This window comes from Myotis davidii, unplaced genomic scaffold (genome assembly GCF_000327345.1).
Source record: "Myotis davidii unplaced genomic scaffold, ASM32734v1 scaffold159, whole genome shotgun sequence".
In the NCBI taxonomy this organism is placed as follows: Eukaryota; Metazoa; Chordata; class Mammalia; order Chiroptera; family Vespertilionidae; genus Myotis; species Myotis davidii.
In genome coordinates, this window is record NW_006291231.1 from 176845 (window position 1) to 196611 (window position 19767).

Below are 19767 nucleotides of genomic sequence, written 5' to 3' on the forward strand. Positions count from 1 at the left end.
GAATCGTAATGTAAATATCTGATATGCAGGATGATCTTAGGCGACCCCTGTGAAAGGGTCGTTCGACCGCCAAAGGGGTCGCAACCCACAGGTTGAGAACCGCTGTTCTAGGTTCTCAAACTTTAGAGAAGTGATTTGTCTTATGTGTTCTAACATGAAAGAGGTTTTCTGCCATTAAGGAGGACACAAGGAGGTGAAGAGAACATAATGTTAATACCGAAATATGCCTTATATAAGAGACAATTACATATTACATAATGGAAATAAAAATTATCTTTTCTTTATATGTTCCATTTTCTTGTTTTAGAAAACTCCCGGGCTTAATAAAACCTGAATTTTGTTCTTTAAACATTGCCTCAGAAGTTTTGCTAGGGACAAGGTGATTAATTCTGCATTGATTTCTGGACACCAGAGAGCACAGCTCAATAGGCCCAATATTAAAGCCAGATATCTTAACACTGACTTTTAGCTCAGTTTAAAGAGAACAGCTGTTTTCACTCCAGTATCTACTCATCATGATGAACTAACATTGCAGTGTGTTGTATCCTCTTTTGGCATTAAGCCTCCAGGCCAGAGACACACTCCTAACAATATTAGGAAGTAAAACAGTAAATCTGTGTCTGGTCAAGTCAGACAGCCTAATTAACCCTTCAGTTTATCGTTAAATAGAACAAATGTAGACACGAAAGGCTTTGTCGCATTGATTACTGGATAACCAAGATTTCTTACCTATCCTTAAGTATCGATAATATCGGATTCATTTACCAATTTCATTGTCAGAATGTTACAAAGGCTGCTGAGGTTTAATTCTCTTGCATTCACAAAAGAAGGAGTAATCTATCGTGGAGTGTTGGAGCAAAAATGTTCCACTGTAAATAGAAATTTTGAAATGTTCTTAGCTAAAGAACTGAAATTAAAGCAGGACAACTTTTATCATAGCCCAACAAAGCCACCTATATTCATGACAACAGCAAATGTTTATTATTTCTTTGGGTTTCTTATAGATACAACTTACTTTCTAAGGAAGGTAAGATAATTCTAGGATTTTTTGGTTAGTTTCACCATTATGACAAAAGTAAAATGTATAAGAAAAAGAAAAGTTATTTTGTAAGAACTTAATGCTAGCAGGGACATTGTTCCTCACACACGTTCCTGGCAGTGTCCTGGTTGTGCCTACCTCTGAAAGCCGTCTGCTTACCTCTCAGGTAACTCTCCTGGGTAACCCCAGGGCTCTATTTCCTTGACAAGGAAAACTGAAAATATCCGCAGGGGAATGAAACAGTGTTTCAATCTACCAAGCAAAGTAATTCCAAAGGGTTGATGGACGACAGGTAAAAAATGTCAAGTGTTCCCAAAATTAAATAGTTCAGTCATAAATCATTCAACTCAGGCAAGAGCGAAAATAAGAGTGCTTGTCCTAACAGCCGCCAGAAAGGAAGGACACATTCCAGCCGCAGTGACAACATTGCTTCCTCCGGCAATCCCTGACAGCAACGCGTCTGAGAGCACAGGGAGGACAAAATAGAAATATCTACCTTTAATGGGTGGAACCCCATGACATATTTCCAAAGAGAGAGCTCATGCAGAGAGGAAAACCAAACCAAACCATAAAACCAGAACTGCATCTTTCAACAGAAAAATCCCCGACATGCCTATAAAAACGATCAGAGCACTGAGCACAGCAGTCACCTTTGGCTGAAAGAGACCAAGTAATTGCAAAGGTATGGGAGTGGGATTTTCTTGGCAGGATGCACACACCAAGAAAATAAAAGACCTTAAACAGGCTCAAGGTAACAGATGTCAGTTTCATCATCTAGCTCTGAGTCACTGTGTACATGTGCTGGAAGCTACTAGCGTTTTGATTGAAAAATAATACCGTCACTGGCATATTCCTCTAAAACAGTGGTTCTCAACCTTCCTAAGGCCCGTGACCCTTTAATACAGTTCCTCATGTTGTGGTGACCCCCAATTTCATTGTTACAAATTGAACACAATTCACATAGTGATTAATCACAAAAACAATATGTAATTATAGATCTGTTTTCCGACGGTCTTAGGCGACCCCTGTGAAAGGGTCGTTCGACCCCAAAGGGGTCACGTTCCACAGGTTGAGAACCACTGCTCTAAAATGTTGTGTGTTTGTGTGAATATGTATTTTGTTTTTCTCCACAAATGAAAGCATATTTTATACATACATAGGTACTATTCTGAACCTGATCTTTCTGCCAAAAATATACTTTGAAAATATTTCTGTTAACTCAAAAACATCAGCTTCACTGAAAGGACTAAATGATACTACATTGATTGGATGTCCCATAATTTATCCAACCAATCATTAACAGTAACAATGCTTTTACAATTAAAAACAATGCAGGGACCCTCTTTCTGGGGTTATATCTGTATGAATATATCTTTGGATAATTTTGTAATACTGCATTGCTTGTCAAAATTTGTGTTCCTAATTTTGATAGAACTCAATCAAATTTGTTAGAGTTAATCCACCAGCAAAACTTTGAGGATGTCTGTTTATATATACCCTCACCCACAATATATTTGATCTTTGGAGAATCTGATAGGCGAAATGGTATTTCATTTTTGTTTTAATTTTAATTTTCAAAACATTAATAGGTATTAATGTTTTGAAAATTCATTTTCAGTGCCACTTGTATTTATTTTTAAAAAATATATTTTATTGATTTTTCACAGAGAGGAAGGGAGAGGGATAGAGAGTTAGAAACATCGATGAGAGAGGAACATCGATCACCTGCCTCCCGCACACTTCCCACTGGGGATGTGCCCGCAACCAAGGCACATGCCCTTGGCCAGAATCGAACCTGGTACCCCTCAGTCCGCAGGCCAACGCTCTATCCACTGAGCCATACCGGTTAGGGCAGTGCCATTTGTATTTAAATGTGAATTTGGCTTGTTTATCTTTCATTGATTTGTAGAAGCTCATTATATTCCACATTTCATCAAATCTAAGACATCATTAATTGTAACAAAAAAAATCTGTCCTTTAAGTTAAGAAACAGTGCTTTTTTATCAGCTATAATTTTTAATTTGAATATATTAAATGATCCTTTTACCCTTAAGTAGGCAGATATTTTTGTCATGTTTCACTCTCTCACATACCGACAGGAAATAAACCAAATTTCCCCAATGTCTGACTCTTCAGAATCATTGCAACAGAGTCCTCCGTGTTCATGGTTTTCCACATGACGGTGTCTCTGTGCAGTCAGAGGACTGGTATTGAAGTATTTCTTTTAATCCGTTACTCAAAGAACTAAAAGCCTGCAGGGCTGGGCTCTGAGAGGTGACATTTAATGCTGTTGACATTCCAGCCTGCTCTTGACCCCAGCCAGCTGCAGGAATGTTGCTAAAGGAGTCTAATATCCCAACCTTCCCTCTCCTCCCACAGACATCTGTTTCTACAGATGACACCGGGAAGCTTCCGGACATCCTCATTCCAGAGATGCTGAAACGAGGGGAAGACGTGAATACAGTGAACACAGTTCTCAATAAGAAAACTGGACTTTGCATTAGGGGTTGTAAATATCTTTCTCAGGCTGGTACTTTTATTTTGACTAATATTTTTTATCATCAAGAACGTTTACATGTTCCTGTGGTCAAATGTATCATTTTTTAAATGGATGGAGTATGAATTTTGTGTCTGGAGCTTGCCACAAAAATATTATAGAAAAAAAGCCCATACTTCCCAAGGAACAGTTTTGGGTTTTTTTTTGTCTTTTTTACTTTTAAATTTGTGATCTAGGGTATAGGACATAGGGTATGTGTGTATGTTGTGTGTTCAGTAGAATGTCTGAGGTAGAATTTCAGCTTTTTCTCAAACTACCCAGGTTTTCCACTATCATCATATACTACTAAATTTTCACATCTGTGTTGGTTTATTTTATAGTTTAGCTTCCTTTCTTTTATACACTGATTTATCTATATTCTCTGAAAGTATAATACAATTATCTTCTGTAGTGAAACTCTATGAACTATAAATCTTACTGTAATATAAGTGGGCTTTCAATTCTCCTTTTTCTTAAGTTTTCTGCCTTTTTGAGTGCTTTCCTCATTAGTTGAAGTTACAATCACTTTATTCTCTTTATTGTCACAATATTGAATTTACATGATTTAGAGAGTTGCAATCTCTAGAATACCAATTTACTGTCTGAGAACAATGAACTCATTCTACTTATTAAAATCTCATTCTATGTTTTTAAACTTTCAAATACATAAGTCCTGTTCACTTATATTGTTAAATTTATATCTCACTATCTTACTAGTTTATTGTCATTGTGAATAGGTTTTATTTAACATTTTCTAAGCAGGTATAATGAGCATAGAAAGAAGCTGTCGATTTTGTAAACATGCTGATTACTCCAAATTCTTCTTAGTATTAATATTTTTTCCAGCTCATTCTGGCTCCAAAGCCTATACTCTATTATACTCTACTGCATCCACATCAAATGCCTGCTCTCATAGGTGCTTTCTCCTCCTGGAATCTCTCCTCTTCTTCAGTCTTCTCCAGGTTAGCTTTAATGTAAACACCACCGGCTGTGTGTTTGCTTTCATGGCCTATCTCTGGCCTTCTGTACTACACTGGTTTGCTCTTGTTTATAGGTGGTCTGCAACTTTAAATATTACATGTCTTGTATTCCCAGCACCTAGTAAAGTGTGCAATCTATTGAATGTGATCAATAAATACCTATTAAATGAAAAAAAAAACTAACACAAAGAATAGAAATTCAGTTTTAAGAGCCCTGGGTTCTATATCTTTGCATTTTATTAGTGGTTAGTACACTTCCCTGCACATAATAAATACTCAATAAAGGTGAACTACTGGCTCACTATACTCCTTATACTTTTAAATATGCCAGTGCATATACTAGTAGATGCTACTTCTTTTAAAATAATCCTTGAAGTTGTTAGGTTTCCCTTAGACTTCTCCTCTCTAGTCCATGGTCGTGCAAAGACAAGCAACAGTTAGGCACAGGAATGTATTCAGAGGCTAGAGCTACTTTTCCTCAGACCCAACAAACATAGGGTTTTGTCATCTTACACCACAAGGAAGTGGAACAGAATTGAAAAGTCAAAGGACAGTTGGACATATGAACAACGGGAAGTCACTGACTGAATGAGTATCATCCTTTTGAGGTCCACCGTGATGACCACCACTGTTGCTAGTAAGAGAACATCTTAGAATAAATGCCTGGATAAGAGGGGGGAAAGGAGAATTGACATCTGCATTTACCCAGCATTCTACACTTCCCGTGATTTCACAATCATTCTGTTCCTACCTTTATTTTTTTTTAAATATATTTTTATTGATTTTTTACAGAGAGGAAGGGAGAGGGACAGAGAGTTAGAAACATCGATGAGAGAGAAACATCCATCTGCTGCTTCCTGCACACTTCCCACTGGGTTTGTGCCTGCAACCAAGGTACATGCCCTTGACCGGAATCAAACCCGGGACCCTTGAGTCTGCAGGCCGATGCTCTATCCACTGAGCCAAACCGGTTAGGGCATGGACTGAATGTTCTTGAGCATCTCCAGGAAGGCCTGTGGGGATGGTGCCTCCACATTCTGGAAGGTGTTCTGGACTCTGCGGTACAGGAAGAAGTATTTCGCCTTCAGCCAGATGAACCCGAAGTGGTTCTCATCAAACAGGATGAAGACTCCAGGTAAGCGACTGGTGAAGGTGAAGCCACTTCCTAAGGTATCAGTAACAGTGTCCACCCATAGAAACACATCCTGCAGGTTCGGGGGTAGTTCTCTTGAGCGCACGCCCACTGGCAGAACAAACGGGACAGGCTGCTCCTCCGCAGCTGCAGCCCCGAACTCCCTCACGCTGGGCTGGGCAGGGCTCTGCCAGCCATGGCCCTCGCTTTCCTCAGTCCCGTCTTCTTGCTGCTGCTGCTCCGGGATCACCTGCTCGTCGATCTCCTCGACCACGTGGGAGAGCTCGTTGAAGTTGCGGAAGATCTCGCCATCTGGCAGCTGGATGCGGTGCATGAGGTGGATCTCTAACACCTTGGCTGTTCCGGTGACCCTCGTGACCCTGGCATACTTCCCATGGAAGCTGAGCAGGGCAATCTGTAGGCCGAAGGCATCGCAATTGCCTTGGAAGAGGCCTGGCCTGGTGAGGTTGTCCGGGTGGCTCTGCGGGAGGTAGAGGCGGCGGTAGGTCAGGTTGTCCTCCTTTACCAGCGCCCAACTCTGTCCTCCCCAAAGCCACGCTAGTGAACCCGCTTGGTGGTCTGTCCTCTTGCACAGGGCGGTGAATCTGTCCTTCTCCATCAGAATGTGGCCGTGGTGGGCCTGCTGAGGCGGCCTTCCATGCACTCCACCGTGGCTGATTTCCTCTCCGTTAGGCGAATTCTGAACGAGGGCTTGAAACGCATTGGGCCATCCACATGGGTGTCAAGGGAAAGCTCGTACATCCAACCAGTAATGCCTAAGCCGTCCACCACGACATTCAGCAGTGTTCTATAGCCACGATCTAGCTGCCACAATCCCAAAATGTGTCTGTATGGGTGGAATAGCTTCGCATAGACTTCTCGAAAAGACATACCAATCATCTCCAGGTTCTGCAAGTTTTCACGAATGCCAAACTCCTCCAAGTAGCGCCGTCTCCAGATGCTGTCTGTGTGCAGGATGTGTTGGAATTTGGTGCAGGCCTGGGCCAGGCTGGCCCACAGCACCCCGCTGCCGTGTCCGGCTCCACGTGCTTTTCTGCCGGGGCCAGGGCCGATTTGCCATCGGCCGCTGCCATCTCAGCTGGGCCCTGGCACTCCCTGACGACACCAACGTCCCCTTGAAGAGCCCACACCGCAGAGGCAAGCGCACTCCTCCATGCCTCCACGTGTAACAGCCACCGCAGTGTGAGCTGCTGCTCCTCAGCCTGGCCTTAAGCTGGCTCTGTCCGCCCAAGAGTCCAGCCACGCCCCCAGGGCCCAGCCACGCCCCCTCAGAGAGGAGCCAATTGTAGGACTTTAAACCCATTCCGGAGGAGAAACCGGATGGCGGCAAAGGCGAACACTTGCCTTGCACAACCACTTCAAAAATACAACCAAGAGACGGAAAGGACATCATCCAGAACACCAGGAAGGCTGGCTGAGGGGAAACTCCAGAGAAACGCATACCGAGACTCAGAGGAGGGCGGTGCGGACCTAAAGTACTAAGGTAAAGAGGCGCAGGCGGAGCGGGCTGGCGGCTGAGGGCGCGGTTGCCGCCTTCAATCGGGAGGGAGTCTCAGGCTCTGAGCTCCAGTTCCGGGCGAGTCTCTAGGGACCCAGACTCATACGGGAGAAGCGGACCGTCTGGCATCGGTCGGAACCGAGGGCAGCTTTCCCTCCAAGGGGCCTGCAGCGACCACTGGGACACTGAGAAGCAGAGCCCTGTTCCTACCTTTAAAACACAAGTAAGGACAGTTATTATCCCAACTTTACTTATAATGTTATTTAAACACTCCAAGATAAAATTATTTTTGCAAAATGATGAGGCCAACAAGTAATATAACGGGCACCAGGAGTTAAGTTTTCTGAACCACAATCCAATATTCTGACATATTTGAATATTGCTGTACTTGCAGCCAGTTTTTTATTCACAATTGCTTGTTTTATGATCTGAGGGTATATTTGTTAAACAGTACTACCACCTGCTGGTAAGTTTTCCAATAATTTACATTATAGCAAATCCTAAAATGGCAAAACAACAATAAGAAATGTAGTTGTAATAATAAATTGGTTATTTTTTTAAATCTACTATATTACAGTGGTTCTCAATCTTCCTAATGCTGCGACTCTTTAATACAGTTCCTCATGTTGTGGTGACTCCCAATTTCATTGTTACAAAGTGAACATAATTAAAGCACAGTGATTAATCACAAAAACAATATGTAATTATAGATGTGTTTTCCGATGGTCTTAGGCCACCCCTGCTTTAATTATGTTCAATTTGTAACAATGAAAATACATCCTCCATATCAGATATTTCCATTACAATTCATAACAGTAGCAAAATTAACAGTTATGAAGTAGCAACGAAAATAATTTTATGGTTGGGGGTCACCACAACATGAGGAACTGTATTAAAGGGTCACAGCATTAGGAAGGTTGAGAACCACTGCTCTAGGTCCTTTCATCAGAGCCCCCACCTCCACGCATGATCGAAGGGAAAACAGCTGTGGCAGGAAACCCCTTCAGTGGTCACAGAAGTCAACAACAACAAGGACGGGCGAAAACCAGATCAATCCAAGATGGAGGAAAAATTGACCAGAAACTGACCCCAAAGCTCATTATAATGAAAACTGACACCACACATGGAAGGAAGTTCAAGGGATGCAAATGCCTACACTCCTGGAACAGACCATATTAGGGACAAGACCCCTCCCAACTAGAAAGCAGTCGGAGTTGGGCACCATAAAATTCAGAAACAAATCACCCTTGGAAACACATAAAACCCCAAGAACTGACTGACCCCACAAGCAACTCACCAGATCACTCACATCCACTGGATGTATACTTTTACTTTCACAGTGGTACCCTGTGAGTTTTGTAACCAGGGAGACAGCAGGTGACTCAACCTCTGATCTTGTCCCCAGGAACCTGAGTCCCAGCCTGTTTTTCTTTACCTGAATAAAACTTGCTTTCACTCTCACGCACACTTGTTCTTGAATTCTTTCCTGTTTGAGTCAAGAGCCTGGAGGTCCTGGACTGTGCTGGGGCAGGGCCAGCCCCAGCATGAAGTTATGGGATATCATGGAGAAGAGTAAACTTAAGGACTTTAACTCTTCTGGGGAAGAACTTAGTGCATTTTTGTTGGACACAGCATATTTGTCTTATGATAGGCAGAATTATGACCCTGTTATTTGACGAAGTATGGTTTAAGTAAGATGTGGATGGGTACCAAGTTGACAACAGGCGGACTTGTGATGGTTAATTTTCTGTCAACTTGAGTGAGCCATGGGTGTTTAGTTAACATTATTTCTGGGAGTGGCTGTGAGAATGTTACCAGATAAAACCAGCAGAGTCAATAGAGTTCCTGCCCCAGTGTGGGTGGGCACCATCCAATCTGTTGAACAAAAAGTAGAGGAAGGAGGAATTGGCCCCATTTCCTGCCTCGCTGATTGAGCTGGGACATTGCATCTCATCTAATCTTCTCTGCTCCTCAGCTGGGATTTACAGCATCAACTGCTCTGGTCCTCAGGCCTTCAGACTCCAGCTAAATTACATCACAAGCTTCCCTGGTTCTCTAGCTTGCAGATGGTATATTGGAGGCAGAAAAGTCCCACATAGCTACGTAAGTAAATTTCTCATAAATTTCCACATATACACATACATTCCCTCCGCTCACCCCCACTTACATATCATATTTGTTTTGTTTCTCTGGAGTACCTTAACACACTAGATTTCTCTCCCGAACACTCTCATTATATCATTCTGGATGCACTCAAGAAAAAAGTGTTATTTTTAATGAGCACCCCAAGTGATTCTCATGATGAAGAAAGGTGCAAAGCTCTGACTTTGCAAAAGATTTATCCTGTCTCTACCCATAGTTGGTTCTGATCAAGGTCAAAGAACTTTTCTAAAACTCAGTCCTTCAGAGGAGAAATATGGGGACTGTAGAAGAATCCAATCACTAGATATTCTCTAAGAAATTTCCACTGTGAACATCATCTTTCCAAAATAAAAACATATGAAAAAACTGATCTATGAAGACAAACCCTTTATGTGGTAACTGAATTTTCACAAACGTGATAGTTAGAAAAAGCTTGTTTTAATATTTATTCAGCAATGTTGTACTTCCAATTAGTTATCCCACTGTACCATGAAAGAATTGTCAAAAAATTAACTTTACAAAGTAAAGGAAAAGAAGGACAAAATTTTGTCAATATCAGTGAGTCTAGAAAGTAAGATTTAAAGTAATTTTGAACTAGATGTTTGTCATAATCCTTTACTTACTCAGAGTCTAATTGAACAATGTCACAGCAGAAAGATAACAATCAGGAGAAACTGTTAAGAGATCCTTGGCTGTAACTGCATTAGCTTGCAGACGCCAGATGCTGAGGTCTAATTAAAAAATTAGTGATGCCGAAACTGGTTTGGCTCAGTGGATAGAGCGTCGGCCTGCGGACTGAAAGGTCCCAGGTTTGATTCCGGTCAAGGGCATGTACCTGGGTTGCGGGCACATCCCCAGTAGGAGATGTGCAGGAGGCAGCTGATCGATGTCTCTCTCTCATCGATGTTTCTAACTCTTTATCTCTCTCCCTTCCTCTCTATAAAAAATCAATAAAATATATTTTAAAAAAATTAGTGAAAAATAAGCCTTATTTGGGGAGTGTTGGGCACGTAAATAAACGACACTAGAAGGAAGCGGAGGCTGGTTTAGGACACACTGACCTGGGGAAAACCATTAACTGCCTTATAGATCTATTTTCCATCACATCATTGGCTTGTGAAACCATTTATGACTCATTAAAATAAAGGACGAGAATAAAGAAGCTCTGTGAATCCTGCTCCCCACTGCTTTATCCTAAGACCCGCCAGCATTTAGTATCATATGGAGAGCTAAACGTTCCATGTGGCGAACAGACAGATTGTCCGGGAATGGGCTGCTTGGAACTGAGGTAGCTGGTCAGCAATAAGCTTTGCCAGCTCATGTGCAAGAGTTCTTCATTCATAGCATGCCTTCATCCGGTCCTCAGTAAGTCTTCCTCCTCACCCTTCCTTATGTTGCACATCTCCAGCTGATGTATGACTTCAAAGCTGCCCTTCAGTAGCCAGATTTTACCTCTGAAAGAATGTGAAACCGGATCCGAGAGTCTCAGCCGGCAGTCACATTTCCTGTTGACTGACCTGCTCTGGCCAAAGTGACAACAGAGCGTAGTCTACTTTGAAACCTGGCTGTGTTCCAACTAGAACATCCAACTGCTGTCTGAACGGGAGTGGTTTCTTGGGTGCCTAACACCAAACTCAGAGGAGTTAATTTTATTGATTGGTCCTAAGTACTAAAATGTAAAAAAACAAAAACAAAACCTCCATTTGAACCACAGAAGAAAAGCAAGCTCTGTTCTAAACCCAGTGAACAAGTCTGCATTTTAACAAGAGCTCCAAGTGGTTTGAGTGCACATGAAAGTTTAAGAACCACAGTGTTAGGATAAAAGTCCAACTCCTTCCATGGCTCACAGGCCCTTCATGAAGTAGCCTCACTTACGTTTCCTGCTTCTCTTAACAATCCCCATCCGTCCAACCTATGAAGATGCTCTGAGGGCTCTTCCAACTAGATTCTCAGACGTCTGTGCTCTTCCTGAATCCTCTTTCCCACACCACGCCCAGCTGTTCACAGTGTTATGCTTTTTTTGTTCTCTGTCAAGGATAGTTCTTTTCCCCTCTCTTGTTCCTTTCATCTATAAATAATTTCTACTTCTTAATACCGAGGAAGATTTTACACTCCAAGTAATGACATTTGCATTTTAAAAATGCTGTTATTCTCTATATAGCTGCTATGTAGATACTAGGAGATCAGTGTCAGTAAACCGAGTAGGTAATGATAGAAGCCTGGACAGAGATTGTGCAGTGAAAGTGGGGAGGATAGAATACATTTGAATGGCATTAAAGAGGTAAGGTTGATGAAACGGGTTATGAACTGAACTGTAAACTCATTGGCTGAAATTTTAACACCTTAATATCTCATTATATCCAACCCATCGCTGAAGAAATTATAAAAAATAGAGTATTATCTTCGTTGGCCAGTGCTCAACAAGGAGGACATGTTCAGTTAGAGCATGAAGACTGTGAAGCCCAAAAAGCCAGGCGAGATCTAGTGCAGCATCTCTGAGGCACTCTTGTAGCTGGAGATGCATTCAGGCCTGAAGGCCCAGCTAAGGGAGCTGACTATAACAGCGGCCAAGGAAATTGAAGTGAATGGGGATCAGAAAGCTATTAGGACCTTTGTTCTCATTCCTCAACTGAGATCTTTCTTAAAAAACCAAGTCTGGTAAGTACTTGGAAAAAGGTTCAGTGGGAAGCACATTGTCTCTAATGCTCAGAGAAGAATTCTGCCTAAGCCAACTCGAAAAAAACTGTACAAAAAAAAGGGGGCAAAAGTGTCCCAGAAACCACACTCTGACAGCTGTGCACATGTGATCCAGGAGGCCTTAGTCTCCCCAAGGGAACCTGTGGGCAAGAGAATCCAGGTGACTCACAAAGGTTTATTTAGATAAAGCGCTGCAGAACCATGTGATGTGGAACACAAGGCTGAAACTTTTTCTGGTGTTTATAAGAAGCTCCTGGGCAAGGTTGTTCATTTTAAATTCCTGGAGTTTTAGTTTAAACAAAAATGACCAAATAAAGTACCATTCACCAAAAATTAAAAAAGAAAGTAAATTTCATCGTCTAATTTCTAAGACATTCTGGAAATGAAAGGAGCTCCTCCCCGGGTAATGAATAAAGTCCCAAGGAGCTAAAGGGTAGTCAACCTATAGGGGCTCTTCTTCCTGAAGGGATCACCGTGGTCTGGTTACGTGACCTATTTATTACCTAAGAGAGAGACTTGCAAATGTTTTGATTACAGTTTATATCATTTTGCTTTTTTGTTTTTATATTGTCAAGAAAATATCATAACGCCTCTTTAATACCATGTACATTCAGCACGGATCGAAAGCAAACTTTGGAAATAAAGACCACCCCCTAAAGTAAGGTGACTTCAAACCTACCCTAAATCAAATGAAAACCAAGTCCTAAAAGATCAGTGAGGAAGAAATAACTTGAAGATTGACGCTACAAGTAATAGGGGCTTGAGAAACACCCTGGACTTCCCAGAGTCTCTCTAACAGCATAAAATCAAACCTGCACAAGTCCAATGTGGTCAGTGAGTAGCTTGGCTGCTTGATAAAACAAAACATTCTACAATGTTTTTTAAAATAATGTGCAACATGAAAAAATTCTAGACATACAAAAACTAAAATATTGTTGTGCACATTAAAGTAAAAAGCAATCAATAGAAACTAACCCTAAAATAGCCAAATTGGTGAATTCAGCAGTCAAACATTTAACACGGATATTATAAATATGTTCAAAGAACTAAAGGGAAACTGTTACAGTGGATGAACAGATAAGGAATATGAGCTGAAAAGTGGAAATTATAAAACTAGCAAGGAAAATTCTATTCTGTCCATGAATGATTAAATATGACAGGAATTTCATTTCCCCCAGAAGTAGAAAACGCAACAAAATAGATTACACAATTGATTTCAGATGTTATGTAACAGGCAGGAAGTAACTATTATCCCTCAGAAAAGGGAAACAAAGTAAGCCAGATAATTGCCAGAGGCATTTCTTTATCACACCGCAGAGAGGGGCAACCCTATCAAGCTCTGTTATTTTTTATTATGTATAATAAAAAAAGTGTAACATGCTAATTAGACCAGATGTTCTTCCGGGTGTCCTTCCAGACGACCTTCTGGATGAAGCTGGGGCTGCGAGGGAAGCCCGGGTCCCGGGTGCCAGAGGGAAGCCGGTGCTGATAGCCAGGGGAAGGAAGGCCTACTCTTGCATGAATTTAGTGCATTGGGCCTCTAATATATACAGAAAAGAGGATGCAGGGAGACATGAACAGCTAGGCTCAGTAGGGCAGAGTAGTGGGAAAAAGGAAGCTGCAGAGACAGACAGAATAGTTCCTTCAGATATTTGGCTGAGTACTGATCTCATATGTATGAGAGAAATTACCCAAGACGAGAAAAGAAAAACTATGGAAAATAGTAGGTCAAACAATTCCTACAATTCACAAAGGGCTAAGGGTAATTTTTGATTCCACTAGCCAGAGTTTAAAGACTCTATGATGCATTGGATAGAGTCCACAGATGGGTATGAACTTACTGGTGGGGCTATCTTGAAGTAGGCCCACACTAAATAATCTTAAAATCAAGCCTCAAGAGTCTAAAATTAATATGAAACTAACTCCGACATTCTTTAAAGGAATACAATTCAGTGCAGCCCTCAACAATACCCAGCAACCAAAAATAACCAGACAGGCAAGGAAGCGGGAAAATACTACCTATACCAATAGAAAATCATCCAGAGAAGCAGACCATGAAGTGGCAGAAGTTACTGATGTAGCAGTAAGGATGTTTAAAAGGCTATGATAAAGATTATCAATATTCAAGTATGTCGAGGAAAACATGAACATAAATTAGAGAAATGGAAAATAAGATGCAAACCAAACTTATAGAGATGAAGAATACAGTATTTGAAATAAAAATATACTACCTGGGATTAAGAAAAGATTATAATATAGTGAAGAAAATATCAGTGAATAAAGAAAATAAAGACAGGAAGCAAAACTGTACTTATTCTCAAATAACATGTTTGTCTACATAGAAAATCCTAAGAAAGCCATAAGAAAAACCACTGAAATTAACAAATAAATTTAAGAAAGGTTTATGGAATACAAGATAAATATACTATATAATAGCTACAAAATTAGGAAATAATTTTAAAAATCCAAAAGATGCAAAAGCATAAAATAATTAGGAATAAATTTAAACTATAAAACACTATTCAGAGAAATTAAAGATCTTAATAAATAGGGAAATAAAAATGTTTGTTAATTGGAAGAGTAAGTTTTGTTAAGATGTCAAGTCTCCTCAGATTAATTATGGATTCAATGCAGTCCCAAACGAAATCCCAGCAAACATACACATATACATCCATGGAACAGAACTGGGAATTCAGAAATAGGTATGCCAGTACACGAATGTATGGTCAATTGTTTTTTGACATTTGTACCAAAATAATCCAAAAGGGAAAGTTTTTCAACAAACTGTGCTGAAATAACTAGATATTATAGTCATTAAAAAAAACCCCAAACCTTGGCTTCTACTTCAAATTTCATACCAAGCACAAACCTTAATCTGAAATGGATTAGAGACCAAATAAAGTTGAAACCATAAAAATTTTGGAATCATATTTGGATCAGTGGTAGCAAAGACTTCTTAGACAAGATAAAAAAATCACTAACTATAAAATACAAATAAAGGTCAATTTGATTTCATCAAGATAAAAACCTTCAACTCTTCAAAAACACCATTAAGAAAGCCATGTTGAACAAGGAAAAAAATATTTACAAGATATATTTCAAAAGGATTTTGCATCCAGAATACATAAAGTACCCTTACAACCCAAAAACAGAAAAACAACCCAACTATTTAAAATAGGCAAAAGACTTAAGTAGACTCTTCACCAAATATAAACATATATGTTTATATATGTTTATATATATGTTTATGTGTGTATATACACACACACACATATGTATATATGAATACATATAGTCTGAAAGGTGTTCAACACTACTAGTCATCAGGGAAATATAAATTAAAACCACAATGAGATGCCACAAGATATCACCAGAAAGGCTAAAATTATTAATACTGATTATATTGAGCTTTGGAGAGAATGTACAACAACTGTGAAATTTCAAACTTTGCTCTTGGGAATGTAGAATTAATAAACCACTTCGAAAAGTCACTTGCCGGTTTCTTTTAAACATATATTTATCATATGACCCAGAAATACCATTCATAGCTACTTATTCAAAATAAATAAAAACATGACCACACCAAGAGCTATACACAAATAGACAAAGAGCATGTGAATAGATAAATGAACTGTAAAATTCATATAAATACTAGTAATAAAACCAAACAAATAATTAAACTATGACACATGCAAAAACATGGATGAATTAAAAAACATGCTAGAAAAAAGAAGCCAGCTACGAAACAGCAAATACTGTATAACTCCAGTTATATGAAGTTCCAGAACTGACAGTATTAGATTAGTGGCTGCATAACGGTGGGGAGGAAGACTGACTGCAAAGGGGATTGTGGGAACTTGCTGGAGGTGATGGAAATGTTCTGTCTTGATGATGGGTACAGAGGTATATACATTGAAAACAATAACACATACAATGCAATCCTATATAATAAAGAGGTAATATGCAAATTAACCCTCATGCCCTCACAAGATGGCTGCCTATGACCAGGCCGGCAGGGGGGTTAGTGAGGGATGACCAAATGACTGAACAAACAGGCTGTGTGGGGCGACCAGGCCGGCAAGGGGGTTAGTGAGGGACGACCAAACAACTGAGCAGCAGGCTACATGGGGTGATGAGGCTGGCGGGGATGCCATGAGGGGCAACCAGGCCAATGGAGGGGCAGTTGGGGGCAACCAGGGCAGCAGGGGGGGGGGTTGGGGGTGACTAGGCTGGCAGAGGGGCGAGGCTGGTGGGGATGCCATGACGGGCAACCAGGCCAATGGGGGGGCAGCTGGGGGCAACCAGGGCAGCAGGGGGGGGAGTTGCGGGTGACGAGGCTGGCAGAGGGAGGGGCAGTTAGGGGCGATCAGGCAGGAAGGCAGGTTAGCAATTAGGAGCCAGGGGTCCAGGATTATGAGAGGGATGTCTGACTGCTGGTTTAGGCCGGTTTAGGCCTAAACCGGCAGTTGGACATCCCCTGAGGGTGCCTGGATTGGAGAGGGTGCAGGCTGGGCTGAGGCCCCCCCCCACCCCGCATGAATTTCGTGCACTAGGCCTCTAGTTACTCAATAAAGTTTATTTGAAATAAACTCTTATTTTACTGCAAATCAATGAAAACCTGTACAAATGGTACCAGGCTTCTTGGCCAACCTGGGGAGGCATCCATTTGCAAAAAGATAAAATTAAATGATTAGTCAGAAAGAGCAATTATTTTGTTGAGTAGGCACAATTTTCCTTTCAATATTTTATTTCATTTAGATTGCTCTGATGTACGAATTTACTAATTCCTAATAAATTAATAATACTATAAAAAAGAAGAAATATTAGCCCGGTTGATCAAATGCTTGCACTGATACCCAATGAGCTGATCTCATAGTCAGCACTGCCACTGCTATGGTCTGAAAGTTTGTGCCCCCCAAATCCTTGTGTTGAAAGCCTAACCTCCAATGTGATGGTATTAGGGGGTGATTAGGTCATAAGCGGAGAGCCCTTATGAATGGAATTAGTGCCCTTAAAAAAAAGGCCAAAGAAAACTTCCCTGCCCCTTCCACCCTGGGAGCAAGGCAGGCCCTCACCGATACCACATCTGCTGCTGCCATAACCTTGGACTTCCAGCCTCCAGAATTGTGAGAAGTGTTTGTTATAAGCCACCCAGTTTATGGTATTTTTGTAGTAGCAGCCAGGGTGGACTGAAACAACCACAGGCTGTGAATCACTTGCTTTCCAGTTGGGTGAATCTTAGCTTTCTTCATTTTGCCAGCTGTCAGCGAAACTGATGCTTGGAAACACACTGATTTAGAGTAGCAATAAGCAACAGTTCTAAGATAAATACATCTTTTTAAAGTTTGACCAAAGGGTAACAATTCATAGTATCTCTTTATAGATTATACATCATATTATAGTTTAAAATAGTGCATTCTTGACCATTGTATTTTTAGGAGCATCATTTAAAGTACCCCTTATATTTTCATTAGAATAGCCAAATATAAATTGAAATGAGTATTTTAATAACTCATCTTCCCAGAGTGTATTTTTAAATATGTATTCCTAAGCAAATTTGAAATAAAAAATTACATCACAGATAAGAACAATGATGCATTTTAAGGGAAAAAATCGCATTATTCTTATTTATTCATTCAACATCTATTTGTTAAATACCTACAATGTTCTAGGTATTATTGTGGATTTATCAATGAAAAAGACAGATAAAGATCTCTATCTGCATGGACCTTAAATTCCAACAAGGAGAGGAAGACGTGAAGAATAAACGTGAGTGGTGAGCTCTCTAATATGTCAGTGTTAATAAGTGCCTTGGGGGGGGGGGAGTAGAAAGAAAAAGTAACCCAGAGTGAGAGCCCGCCTGCCAGACCTGGAGTGTGAAATCCCCACCCCCAATCATCGGGTGTATGCATTTTCCCAGCACACCAATGTTTTAATGAAACGATTTATGGTGCAAAACAGATCCTCTGTTAAGAATGCAAGATTGATAGTGCTCTCTGGCCCAATGTTTCTTATAGAATAAATGTTCCTTTGAATTGCCAATTTTTTGGAATTCCAGTTCGAATTAAGTTGCATTGATTTCTTCGTAACTTAAGTAGTTAAAAGAACAGTTCAATTAGGAAATTATAGGACATCTTTAACTTTTATTTTTTGGTGAATCTTTTTTTAGGTACAACAGTTGAGTTAAAATTTAACCATCATTTATTTCTCTGTTCAAGAAACCAGAAAATTATAAGATATTTCCAGTACAAGGTTAAAAGTAAAATCTTAACCTTGTACTGGAAATATTATTATAATTTATAATCATGATCTATGGGCATACATCTTCTGATTTATGATTTACCTTACAGCACATTAGTTAATTATGGGCAATTTAGAATGCTCAGTAGTTATAGAAGTTTAATACCTTAATTTTAAACAGAACTCAGTAATTTTTTTTATTACAAAACCGAGTAGACTTTGAAGTAGCTCAGGCACAGCTATCCCTGCTTCAAGGTTAGTAGTGGTTCATTGACCCCAAACAGCTAAAACCAGAGTGTGTATGCATGCTCCCTGGGTATAATGTGTCCAAGGTCAGCTTCAGTTGCCAGACAAGAGGCCCATTCTCTCTGGGAAGAAGTGGTTGTGACTAAAAGTGAGGATTCAGTAGAATGCTCCTACTGTAAACTTTGGGCCAGAGGGCACCTGACCCCCTAGACACCACATGACTGCAGAGGAAAAAAGCCATGTATCAGCATTTTCTGCTCTCCACAGCCCAGAGCAGTCAGATGGTTCCACGGTAGCTTTAGCACCAGTGACTAAAAAACAAACACCGCCTTCCCTCACCCCTGCCAAATTTAAAGAGTTTTCACAATGTGTGAAAAGACAGTAGTCTTATAAAAAATTTATTAAACTTCCCCAAATTTAATACTAAAAACATTGGGGAGAACAAAAATATTAGATAGAATCCACAGAACATAAAGAAAGCTAGACTCTCGGCATCTCCACGAATAACCAGCTGAAAACGTGGCCACCTCCCGCGCTTTGCTGCACCCACACCCGCCCCATCCCTCCAGGCCGTCATGCTTGTTTACTTAGTTCCAATGTTGCCCTCTTTGCACCTGTAATTAATGACAATGAACCCTGACAGGAAGGGGAGTGAAGAGGCCACCAGGGGAGCAGAAGACCGAAGTGTAAGGGCAGAAAGTTTGTGTAGCTGGCAAACTCAGGGTGTGCCTTTTAGAGTAATTAACAAAATCTCATTCTTGAGATCTTGGTCACGGGATGCACCCATGTTCATCACTCATCTGTCACTTTAACTTCACAGTAAATGAATGTGAGATTAACTTGTCAACTCAAGTTAAAAATCTAAGTGCTTTTGTCAAAATCATGAATTTTAATTACCTTCATGTTCAAGACTCCTTTAAAGATATATGATGTACTGTTGGCTGACTGGCAAAGGCATTCATTGTCTTACCCACAAGGTATGAAAAGTTTAAGATCTATCTTACCCTCTACCTCCTGTGTCCAGCTTAGCAAAGTGCCGGGAGCCGGTCCATCCTTGCTGTTTCAAGGGACCTGGCATATATGGCATACTGTTCTTAATATGTTTGCTCACCTTCTTGGCGCTATGTGTTTTAACCAAGGTCACCTCTCTGAGAAAGGTTGTTTCCCCAGGTAGGGATTTTCCCCTGAAGTTAGGGAGGGAATAAAACCTCTTAACTGCCAGGCGGGTAATTAATC

The 19767-nt window shown here is 40.6% G+C and overlaps 1 long non-coding RNA gene and 1 pseudogene across 1 annotated transcript in view; one reads left to right on the forward strand and one right to left on the reverse strand.

The window, feature by feature from the left end:
- LOC107183191 overlaps positions 1-3892 on the forward strand; it is an 8163-nt gene extending 4271 nt beyond the window's left edge. The window contains exon 2 of the long non-coding RNA XR_001513974.1: positions 3419-3892. This is a non-coding gene — a long non-coding RNA (uncharacterized LOC107183191). The remainder of the gene's footprint in view (positions 1-3418) is intronic.
- Positions 3893-5526: 1634 nt separating this feature from the next.
- LOC102761032 overlaps positions 5527-19767 on the reverse strand; it is a 20620-nt pseudogene continuing 6379 nt past the window's right edge.